The following is an 11852-nucleotide window of genomic DNA, read 5'->3' as shown; positions in this document are numbered from 1 at the left end:
TCCTCCTCCTCTTCCTCCTGCTGCTCCTCCTGCTGCTCCTCCTGCTGCTCCTCCTCCTGCTGCACCTCCTCCTGCTGCTCCTCCTCCTCCTGCTCCTCCTCCTGCTCCTCCTGCTGCTCCTCCTCCTCCTCAGTCTCTCCTTCCCTTTTGGCTCATTTTTTACCTCCAGATTTTAATGTCATCATCCTCTTCAGCAGAATTTCTCACCTTTTTGTCCTAATTTTTTTTTTTCCATTTTGTGACGTTTTTGTTTCTGTTCTCCTTATTTGGTTCCTGCTCAGTAAAGAAAGACTTTCTTTACAGTTTCCTGTGTTTTGTTTGTTTGTTTCTCAGAACATGTTTCCTAACTTTAAGAAAATACATAAAAACAAGCGGTTCGACCACGAGACATTTGTTATTACTTTTATTGGCGCTTCTGGTTGCCACGGCAACGCAGTTTGCCATAACTGACCCCAAACAGCCCCATGGGATTGCATGGAGGACGCCTCAGACCGTATAAGACCCGAACCCTCATGATCCACCAGAAATGATTAAAACTCATCATCAGAGGTTCCTCTACGGCTGATTAGGTCAAACTGATTCAAAATGGCTGCCACAGCTAACACAAAACTCTCCTTTATGACTCTTCATCCCATTTTCTTCCTCAAACTTGTCCTGAGTGAAATCCGTCTGAAGCAAACTTATATAAAGTCCTTCAGAGGATCCCTGTTTTCTGACTCTGACGTGGATTTCCATTCCTGACATTCCACATCAGCGAGTGAATCGCTCCGTTCAGGCCGGGTGATCCCTGATGCTGACATCTCCCCATCAGGGCTATAAAACCAAAAACTACTGCTGGCTGGAATCATATCTAATGAGCCATAAAAAAAACTGCTGTTTTTAGATTTTATAACAGTTATGACAAAACTGTTTCATTAGGAACCATCTTTAAATTTATCCACTGGTTTCACTCAGATTTTATTTATAAGGCTCATTTATACTTTATGACCAATACCAGGTAAAAAAAAAGTTAAAATACGACTTTAGTCCTGAAGCGAAACAAGAAAGAAACGTTGCAGAATAACTAAATGTAAACCTGAGTGAAGATAAAGAGTAAAGCCAAGGAGAAAAAGAGAATATTTAGGATCTGATGAGCTTTGGAGAACAGTTTAATGTGTTTCTGTTCAAATAATAAACAAATATTAAACAAATTTAATAATTAAAAATAAAGTGTCACAGCTGATTTTATTAATGACTCTAAGTTTCCTAAATTAATTTCCTTAATTAACTGACCTGTAACAAACAGACCCACCTCAGTCTGATATTATTATTATTATTATTATTATTATTATTATAGTTTACTCTGCAGAAACAGATCAGAAAAGTTCAACAAACTTTGAGCCAACGTAAGAACTGAATAAAATGTTTTAAATGTTGAGCTTCTTTTAATCAGTGACGTCATAATTTACAGAAAATGATGCTGCTGCTGCAGACGGCTGTAAACAAACAAACAAACAAACAAAACATCATCAGAGCTAAACAAAACATGCAAACAAGAAATCCTACTCTTTGAGCAAATTATTTAAAAAATAATCCTAAATCATTTCATATGAAGCAGGAAATTTATTAAAAGGTAAAAGAAGCAAAATTAATTAAAGTTAATTAAAAGTTAAAGTTTATCAGATTTATCAGTCTGTGATTTTAGAAATTATGTTTTTTATAAAGGTAAACATTTTCTCCAGCTGGTTGTTTTATCTGTACTTTTAATGTTGAAACATAAGATGTTTTTATGACTCTAAATTTAATCAAAAGGTGAAAATATGACTAAAGTAAAACAAAAAACTAATAAAGTTTGAGCTGTGATGAACATCCTGAATATTCTGTTCAACTTTTAATTAATGTTGCAGTTTTAATTTATTTATAAAGGATAATATACACTGTCCCTCTAATTTACTGGAGGAATAAAAAGAAAAAAATCACTCAATAACAACTTAAATGCAAATATTTTCAAGCCGCTTCAGTGGAGTTCCAAAGAACTGTTTTCCTCACTTTCATCACTTCCTGTGTTCATTTCCTTCCTTCTTACACAATTTCCATCTAAAAGCTTTTTAGTTTTGTCATTTAGAAACTTTCAGTTTTGCCTGCAGGTAAATAAAAAACTAACTTTCACTTTCACCAGATTTCTTGGAAACAACATTCAGTCAAACATTTCAGATTATTTAAAAGCTTTAAACTCTAAATAAACAGATAAATAAATAAACCTCAGATGTATAAACGGTTCCAGGGAAGCCTGCAGAGGTCATTTTCCATTCCTGACACCCTGAGGGTCATAAAACCTCTTTGTTATGGTGCAAAAGTCAATAAAAGGCTTAATAATCAGCCAGAAGGTGTTCCCCGCTCAGAGCTACAGTCGGCCTCCAGAGGTGCAAACATGGCTGTCAGATTAAAGGGCAGAGCTGCAGACAAACAGGACGCTTCCCCTCCTGTTTCAGGTTTATCCTGCAAATCCAAACCACAAAACCTGAGAAATATTTATAAAAAAATAAATTATAACTGGAAAAATCTACGCTGAGCGCTTAATGACCTGCTGAAATTTACTGAAAGTGTTAAAGTTTAAAAGACAATAACTAAAAGAAACAAAACATTACTTAAAAGCTACAAAGAGCTAAAGCGAAAAGTAGTTTAGTGTGAAAATATTTGTAAACAAAGTTAAATGCTTAAAAAGTATAAAAGTCGCAGCGTCCGCCTCCCGAACGAGCTGAACGATGATTAAAAAAAATAAATCACAAAATCTGCAGAAACTTAAAATAAACAACAGCGTGACTGCTGACTCAGCATTATTTATCTGAATGTTGTAGAAACATTCTTTAAATCCTGTTTTCAGCCGCGGGGAGTGAATCTGCTCACGCTTTGACCTCTGACCTGAGAGAAAAACTGAAAGCAGGAGAAGAAGAGAGGATCCAGCTGGACGCAGACGGCAGGAAGGTGGAATTCCCTGAAGTTCGTCAGCAACAGGAGGGACAGAGAGAAGGTGGCCGAATCCAGGGATTCTGTCCAACTTTAACCGGAGTTCAGTGAGGCGACAGCCACATACTGGTCCATTTATCTCAGTTTTAGTCTCCAACAGTCACAGCTCAGTGAAAACCTGACAAACTCTCAGCTCCGGCCCTTTGATGATGTCTTTAAGGTTGTTTATGTCTGAGTGAGGGTAACCCGATACAGACTCATAAAAAATAAAATAAAGAATAAACAAACCAAATGGCTGATGAGGCAGCAAAAAAAACAAACCATAACAAAATCCAAGAATGATGGCGAGGCGAGGGAACAAATCAAGAACAACGAACCAGCAGGGTAGTGGAGAAAATGACTGGGTTTTATGAAAAGTGGACACAGGTGAGTGATTACAGGTGCTGACAGGTGCTGACAGGTGGAGGTGGGCGTGGCACACTGAGGAGAACAACAGGAAAACCAAACCCAAAAGAAACCTGACATTTAAACTGGTCCCAATTAACAGTTTCTGAACCCAGCCAGGTTAGAGCAGGAAACCTTCATCATCTTTGCTAAAACAGGTAAACACAGTCATCACATCTCAGTCTCATCCTGACAGGAACTAAAACTCCCTCCAACTTTTCACAGACGGACTCCCGGCGGTCAGCAGCTCCACGTGTCGGCTCTTAATGCACTTCCTGTCATCTGTGATGAACAGGAAGTGATGCTCTTCTGTCTGAGGCGGTAAATGATCAGAAACACTGACAGGAAATGTTTATTCTGCCGAGCTCACATTTCAAAATAAAGATAAAGGATATGTCCACGCAGAAACATGAGGCCTTTCTTTAAGATTCCCAGCCAGCCTTCCTCCTGCTGCTTTTCACTTCCTCCTCTTCATCATTCAGTCTTTACTTGACTTCCCTCATTAATTAATTAAACAGCTGGACCATTACACCACAAAATTAATTACATTTTATTGAACAAAACTTCACAGATAAGTCAAGAAACCAGCTTCCAGGGATCAGCACATCTGTCAGCTGTAAGGATGGGCAGACTTTCACAATAAAGTTCCTGAACAGAAAGAAATGAAGGCTTGAAATAATCAATAGATCTGAAGAATCTGCAGAAACCTCTGAGGTCAAAGGTCAAGGCTGGTTCTGGTTCTGTTCTGTCTGTAAACACAGCTCACCGTGCCGTCCACAAATGCTGCTTAAAGCTCTATCAGGCAAAGAAGAAGCCAGATGTGAACAGATGTGTCTCCTCTGGACCACAGAGGAGAACTGTTCTGAGGTCAGACGGCCTCTCTGATGGTATGGGGGTGCATTAGTGCCTCTGGAAAGGAACAACATCTGCTCCCATCCATTTTCAGGGAAGGATGATGTTAATCTGCATCCGTTACAGCAGCAGGGCGTCAGAGAAGAGTCCTCTGACCTCCACTTTTATTCAGAGAAGAATCTGAAGATCAGAGAAAACAGAGGCAACTACAACATTCTCCTAATTAAAGTGTAAATGAAGTCGTGTCGTGGTTTTGTGAGGATATTTTGTAATCCACGACCCCCGCCCACCCTGGAAATAAATTCTCCAACTGGTGCCAAATGCCAGGGCTGCCGCGGCCGCTGATTATCCCTCAGACCCGCTCCTGAGTCCCATTCCAGTTTTAGGTGAGGCACCTTTTAAAAGGATGACATCTGCATCTAATTAGAGCCGACTTGTTTGTAGTTGTGTTTTTTATTTTGGGAGCTCCAGACATCAGGAAAATGTTTGACCTGAGAGGGACAGATGCAGAGCCGGCAGGCCGACGGCTGCTGAAAAGTTTATGAGGTCAGGGTGGTAATCCAGATTGATGCCGCGATGTGAAGTCACTGCTGACACCGCCGGCTATTTATACCTCGTGATTGGAGCAGAGCTAAATATTACGTTCTCTATTTCTGTGTTCAAGGAGTTCATGTTGGTTCGCTGTGTGACGTCAGGAAGGAAGAGCAGAAGCTTCCCCCGACATTTCAAATATTTACTTTATTTCTCCACAGATTAACGTTCCTCTTACTGTCTGTTTGTGACAGTTTCAGCTAAAATAAACCAAAACAAACATCAGCTTAAAGGCTTAAAGTTAAACTTTTTTAGATTAGCGGAGCTGAAACAGGTTGATTATTTGTATAAAACACAAAGTTCACCTACATTTAAAGATTAATTGTAATAAAAGTACACTTTTAAAATCTTTTCCTCTTATTTTCTTTAAAAACGTTCTCCTCTTTGAAACCTGCGATGCTACCGTTAGCTTTTAGCTACCTTTCTGCTTCTTTTATCAGTTTAACCTGGTGGTCTCAGATTGTTAGAGGAGGCAGGCGCTGATGTTGGAGCTTCAGGCTGAAATCATCTGAACCGTTAGTTGACTCTGAGTTCACGAGTCGGTCCCTGAGACAGAAAACATGGCTGACTCCATCAGTTTCATTATGAGACGTTTCTCAATCTGAGACTCAGAGGAAGAGAAGGAAAGAGAAAGTCAGACATGTTTGGTTCTGACTTTAATCTGATGAAAATCTGCTTCGTTCCTCGTCAGTTATTGGATAAAAATCAGTCGTTCAGTTTTATCTTTCAGACAAAAGTTAAGAAAAGTTCACAAAATGTTTAATTCTAAGCCAACTTAGTCCTTAGAGCACACAAAAATGGTGATAACTCGATCAGTTTTATCGATATCGAGCCAAAATTTGTCATGGCAGTAGCTGAGAGTTGTCCTCGTTACAAACTTCAAGCACTAATATTTATTATGAGATGTCACAATAATTAATGTGATGTGGAGCGTTTCGTTTACAAGGTTCGACCAAAATGGTGACGACCTTTTTCAAGAATTCTGGCGTGAAAGGTGCCGGGAAATTTGGATTAGTCCAAGGAATGCTAGGCCTTTAATTTTTATCCCCGTTTGAAGGAAACTCAGGTAACGTCTCACCTGGATGAGGCTGCTGGGGACGAGTTGGAGACACTGAACGTCTCGTTTCCCAAACATGATGCTTTAAAGCGACAGCTTTAAAGCATGAAATAAGGACCTACTTTTCAAACATCATGATCTCATGACTGCAGACAGTTTTTTTTGTCATTTTTGCTCCTTTTTAGCTGTTTTATAATTAGGGTAAAAGCAGTCAGTGATCAGCATCAAGTCATGCTCAAAACTTAAAATGAGGAACTTGATGACGTGACTAAGGCGAGCAAAAACTTTATTATTATTCTTATGGGAAAAAAACTGTCTGCTTTTTTAAACCGATTAGAAAAGAAACTAACAGCCGAAACAGTTTGAGATCTTCTGTTTAACAATCATCCTTCACATCCAGAACAGAGAATCTATTGTTCTGATTGAGATTTTGACCTTTCCCGTTTCCTGCTCCGAGCCCGAGCTGCTGATGAAGTAAGAGGCACGATGATGAGGAGGATGACGACAATGATGGGGATGAAGGGTGAGGGGTGTTGCTCGGTGACTGTTCCCGGTTCCCCGCTGGCTGCCCGGTAAAGACCAGCAGGATGAGAGGCTTTATTTCCCGGAAAGGACGGGGGTGACGTAATCCGCTCCCTGCAGTCAATAAGAGATGAGGAAGAGGAGGGGGAAGCTTTGTCCGCCGCTCCGCCTTTCTGTGACGTAAAAATAAAGAAATAGGTTCTTTTATTTAACAGGAAAATTCATTTCTTGTTAAAATTTATTAGGATTAAAAGGATTAAATTAAACATCTTAGAATAAAAAATAACTCCTATTCATTTAAATTCAGATTTCACATTTTTAATAAAGACACACATTAAAAATTCATCCTGAAGTGGTTCTGGAGTTTTCCAGGTTTACTGATAAGCTGTTCTAAAACGCAGGTACGCACTCAATGTAAACAAAACCAATACATCCAAACTCGTCCGTCCGAACGCTTCAGCTGTTCCTGAGGTCAAAAAACAAAAAAAACACAAATTAACTGACACATATTTACTTTAAGGACATCGAACTGTGAGGAGAAATAAAACCTGTTTCTTACTTTAATTATTCCTGGTTTGTTTTTGTGTCATTGCAGAACTTTTAATCAGTGGACGACACAATAAACTGCATTTATGACTATTTTACAAGATTTATAATTTAGACTCAGAAGGAGCTTTTTGAGGCTAAACTGTGAATTAATTAAAGAATCCGATTCAGTTTAATTTAAAATAAACAAAGAGAAGATAAAAGTGTTCAAAACTAGAAATAATTAAACTTTTATGGCTCAAAATTACTACAGTAACTTCAGATTAGTTGTGCAAATTATTTCATTTTACTTCAAACAGCCCAGTTAAGTTTAAAATATATTTTTATATAAAGTTATTTGGAAAGAAGATATTAATTTATTTTTACTTTTAAATTTTATTACATCTTTACAGACGTCTGTATAAAACTTCTACTCTAAATATTTTCCTAAATTTTATTTTTTAATATAATTTTATGGTTTGTTGTTTATTATTACTGGATGTTCTTTTATTTCATCCTTTCCGGGAAGCTGCAGCTCCTCCACCTTCATCACGGGGTGTCCGGGAAACCCGCTCCTCTTCCTCCCTCCTCCTCCTCCTGATGGTTGGATGAAGGTTGGATGGATGGTGGATGGATGGTTGGATGGATGGAGGATGGATGGAGGATGGATGGTTGGATGAAGGTTGGATGGATGGTGGATGGATTCCGCAGCCCTCCCTGCACAGAAAGGCGCTCGCGGCTCTACGGAAGCCGGCTGGTCTCGGTCTCGTTCCGGTAAATGAGCTGCCGTGAAACGGATCTGCGGACCGGACCGAGGGACGGGAAACCAGAACCTGAGGAGGACGGGAGCCGGTTTGATCCTCCTTTTTTACCCGCTTCTGTTTGTTCCGGAAGCAACAAACAAACAGAAGCATCCGGTCAGAGATGCGTTGCCATGGTAACCACAGAAACACGGCCCCCTTCCTTAGGTTTTATGTTTGTGAAACTTCTTTTAAAACGAAATGAAACTGTTTGTGTTCATTTATCTGTAGAATCTGACTCCAAACTCAGGCAGTCATGAAATTAATAATGTTTATTTTGTCTTATTTTGTTAAAACCTCCACACATCAGGCTGCATCTGTTGTGTTTTCTCAGAACAGGAACTCGTGTCTCCTCTCAGGTTTCAGAGTGTTTCAGGTTCATGTGATGAGATGAAAAGTGATGATTCAGGTTTTATTCCAGGCCCAATCAGCTGCAGTCGTCACATGATGAGTCGCAGGTTTGCTGTTTTAGTTTATCAGCTTCTGTTGGTTCGTTTTCTTGTTGACATTTTTAATCTGTGGGATTTTATTGCCTCTCATGAAGGTTATTTTCTGTTTAGTCAGAGTCGTACTTTTGAGCGGGCCACCCCCTCCTGACTCACATTCGTTTTCCACTTACAGAATAAATTTCATCCCCAGGACGGAGGAATCTCTCCTCTTCTTTGTCCCAAACACACCGTTTGCCTCCCTGCGCTCCCCATAAAGCCCGATCAGCTGGAAACACGAGAGTTAAAGGAAGTTTTCAGCTTGGATCTGACTGATTTGAAGCCTCTGCTGACGGGTCAAAGGTTCAGACTGCTGCAGGATAATAAACAAGCCGTCACAGTTTTCATGTTTGGACCAGTTTACTGCCCAAACTGGTCCAACTGTTTGACTTTTCATTAGCTCGGCATCATTTAAGGCATTTGGTTATAGTATAGCTGTTAGTTAAAGGTCAGCCGTCAGAGATGACAGCTTGGATCCGGTTAATGAGACGTGATGAGTCACAGGAATGTGACCAGGAGATATTTACCAAAAATGACTTTCTGTTACACCCACTTATTGTTTTACAGTGAACCTGTTTACCTTCCTGCAGATGAAATGTTCTCATTTTAAACCAAAGTAAACTTATTATTATCTAAACAGGTCGGTTCCATCTGATCTCACAGATGTAGAAAAACATAAAGAGGAAGCGTTTTTTATGGTTTTCAGCTCAGAGCAAAAAGAAATAATGATCAAATGCAAAAATCATTTTTCTTCAAGATTTTGTCTTAAATGTAAATACAATGAAAACAGGATTTTACAGGCTTTTATTTTGAAAATAAAAACATTTGTAAAACCGTTTGCCTGTAAAAAGAGGTGAAACAACAGAAACACTTCATGTTTATTTTACTTTTAGTGTTTGTTTTTCAGGCCTAAACCCAGAGAAAAAGTCAAATATTTATTCTTATTCTGCTTTATTATCACAAGTCTTCATATAACAACTAGAAAAATACATTTTCTGTAAAAACGCTGAGGCCTGAATGCAGAAAGTAAAACAGTAGATGGAAGCTAAAAGCAGCTTAAAAGTAGCTAAAATGAGCAGAACAGCTGAGAAATTAGCAAAACAGATGCTTAAATTAGTACAACCACAGCTAAAAGTAGCCAAAACCGATGCTAAAGCTAAAATGAGTAAAATGGTAGCTAAAACTTCAAAGAAAAGGAGCAAAAGGCTATCTAGAAGCTAAAAGTAAAAGAGGTTTCAAAATATTTAACTTTATTTAAACTAAAGATTTCTTCATTTCCTGTAAAACCTTTGTTCTCTTTGTGTTTTTGTTTTATAAAAGTTACAGAAGCTAAAAGCTGCAGCCTGCTAGTCCCGATCGAGTCAAAGATTTTAAAATATAAACGGCTAAAATAAGTAAATATGCTGAAGAAGTCAGACTATAAACACCTCCTCCTCTGATTTTTACTTTCTTCCTCTTTCTTCTTGTGACCGTTCCTTTTTTTTCACTTCTTAACTTTCCCCTTCATTCCTCACGATGACAGTCAGCTGCGAGGTCAAAGGTCAGCCACATCAAAACCACGTTCTGGTGACGAAGGCGAGTTTCTGCGATGAAACATCTCTGTGGTCGTGATGCAAGCGTTTAGTTCTGGCAGCTGAAGTGTTTCAGAGTTGAAACTGGGCGATGAAGTCATGTGACTGTGTGGGACGGGACCGCCGGAGGTCGATGACCTCGGACCGTTTCTGTTTTACAGATTTTTAATGATGAAATCCCAGCTGAGGAGGGTTACACATTAAACAGAACAATCTGCTGCCTGCTAATTCAAACTTTATGCTCATGTTGCTTTATTTTTCAGATCAGACAACTTTGTCTCAGAAATATATTTAAAATAAGATTCTTTGTGTTTTTGTTGGCAGCTAACTCGATTAAATATTAAATTCTCAAACAGCAGAAGCTTCCTGGATTTCTGTTTTAGTGTCTGAGCTTAGAAAGAATAAAATAACACGGAAAAACGTACAAATATCATAAAATCCAAGCCTGCTTTGTGAGGCTAATGATGCTAACGGCTAACAGCTAACAGCTAATGATGCTAACGGCTAACAGCTAATGATGCTTTTATTCTAAAGCTGTAATTCATTTATTAAAGTTAAAAATAGTCACAAAACACAGAAAAGAAATAAATAAATTAGCTCAAGGACATAAAAAGGGGAGAAAATGTAAAAAGGCTAATTTGTGGCACTTTAAGTCGTCTGTTTGAACTAAATGTTGATGCAGTTTGTTTCGTTTGTGCAGAGTTTTATTTATAAATTACAAAATAAAATGGGCCTCACACTCCTACAGTCTGATGTTTTTATATTTCTTTAAAATGTTGCTTAAAAAGGCCGAGTTTAAAATTTCTCTGAGCTGCAGTCAGACGCTGGAAGATTAGTTCACATTTTAACACAAACAGTTGTTTATTTATATACAGTATTTTTTAGTAAACTTGAATATATTTCATATTTTGCTCTCTGGTTCCTGAAAGAAGAGCAGCAGTTCTGTTGGGCTGCCTTTAAAGAGTAAATGACTCCGACACTCATTAACTACCCTCAGCAGAACTCGTGCACCGCCCTGGAAATTTAAAAAACCCCAAACAGGAAGTTCACGATGTTTTGTACCTTTTGTTAATGACCTTCTGGTAGACTGCAGCTTTCACAGAAGTGCTGGGTTCTGGTCCGACTCGTTTCTGTTTGAAACGTTTCCTTGTTTCGAGCTCAGAGACCTGGAACATTCAGGCTCATCAGACTGTTTCCTGATAAAGTCAGGAAATCGTTTATTGTGAACCTGAGCTGCAGTTTGTGCAGAAACTCAGATCTTCGGCTGCTTCAGCTGCAGATTCACTTCTTACCTCATCAAATTCAGCTAAATCCTTTTTATATGTTTGTGTTTAAAGGAGCAGCTTTCACTCCGGGGGTGAAAACTGGTTTTATTTTGGATTCCCGAGGAGAAAAGATGCTCAGTTTCTGCAGGGGATTAAAAAGCCGAACAGAAGCAGCTGAAACATGTGAACCTGCAGCATAACTGAAGAAATAAATCCTGCGACACACCTTCATCTGGACTGCCATCAAAACTCCAAACATCCATAAACATTTCAGCTATTTTACCAACAAACAGCCGAAGGAGACGACAAAACAAACAGAGCTGCTGCTTTTTACACATTTATCATTTTCACTTTATTCTAAACTGGTTTGTAGATGTTTAAACTTTTATTTTATTTGGAACATGAAATAATCTAACTGACAGAGCAGCCCTCAGTTCTCACACCATCTGGAAGTTTATTTTATATATTAATTATTATTTATGCAAAGGCAGGGTTTGCTGTTTATTTTTCTGGACTTTGGAGAAGTTGTACAAATGTTTTCAGTCGTGGATTTCAGCTCCAAATTAAATTTGTGATTAGTTGCACCATAATGTGACTTTTTTTTAATAAGTTTTTGAACTCAGTTGTTTGATTTTTTTGTCTCGTCGCCCTGCACAGATTATTCTTCTTCTGCTGCACATTTACAAGAAAAGCAACCCGCAGCTGCACTTTAAATCGACCCCAGGAGGCCGAAGACTTTACGGTCCTGTCAGCCTTCAGGAAACAGACTCAACTTGTTTTCAACACTGAAGCGT

General features: G+C 38.8%; 1 long non-coding RNA gene across 1 annotated transcript; it reads right to left on the bottom strand.

Annotated features, from left to right (window-relative positions):
- Nucleotides 1-1130: 1130 nt before the first annotated feature.
- On the bottom strand, nucleotides 1131-3317 carry LOC112450900. Its single transcript, XR_003039627.2, has 2 exons — nucleotides 2902-3317; nucleotides 1131-2478 (listed from the first exon to the last, which is right to left on the bottom strand). It is a non-coding gene; the product is annotated as an uncharacterized LOC112450900 (long non-coding RNA).
- Between the last annotated feature and the right edge of the window lie 8535 nt (nucleotides 3318-11852).

The sequence above is a fragment of the Kryptolebias marmoratus genome, linkage group LG19 (genome assembly GCF_001649575.2).
Source record: "Kryptolebias marmoratus isolate JLee-2015 linkage group LG19, ASM164957v2, whole genome shotgun sequence".
Lineage (NCBI taxonomy): Eukaryota > Metazoa > Chordata > Actinopteri > Cyprinodontiformes > Rivulidae > Kryptolebias > Kryptolebias marmoratus.
Note: the sequence above shows the minus strand (reverse complement) of the source record. Positions and strands in the feature narration are given on the sequence as shown.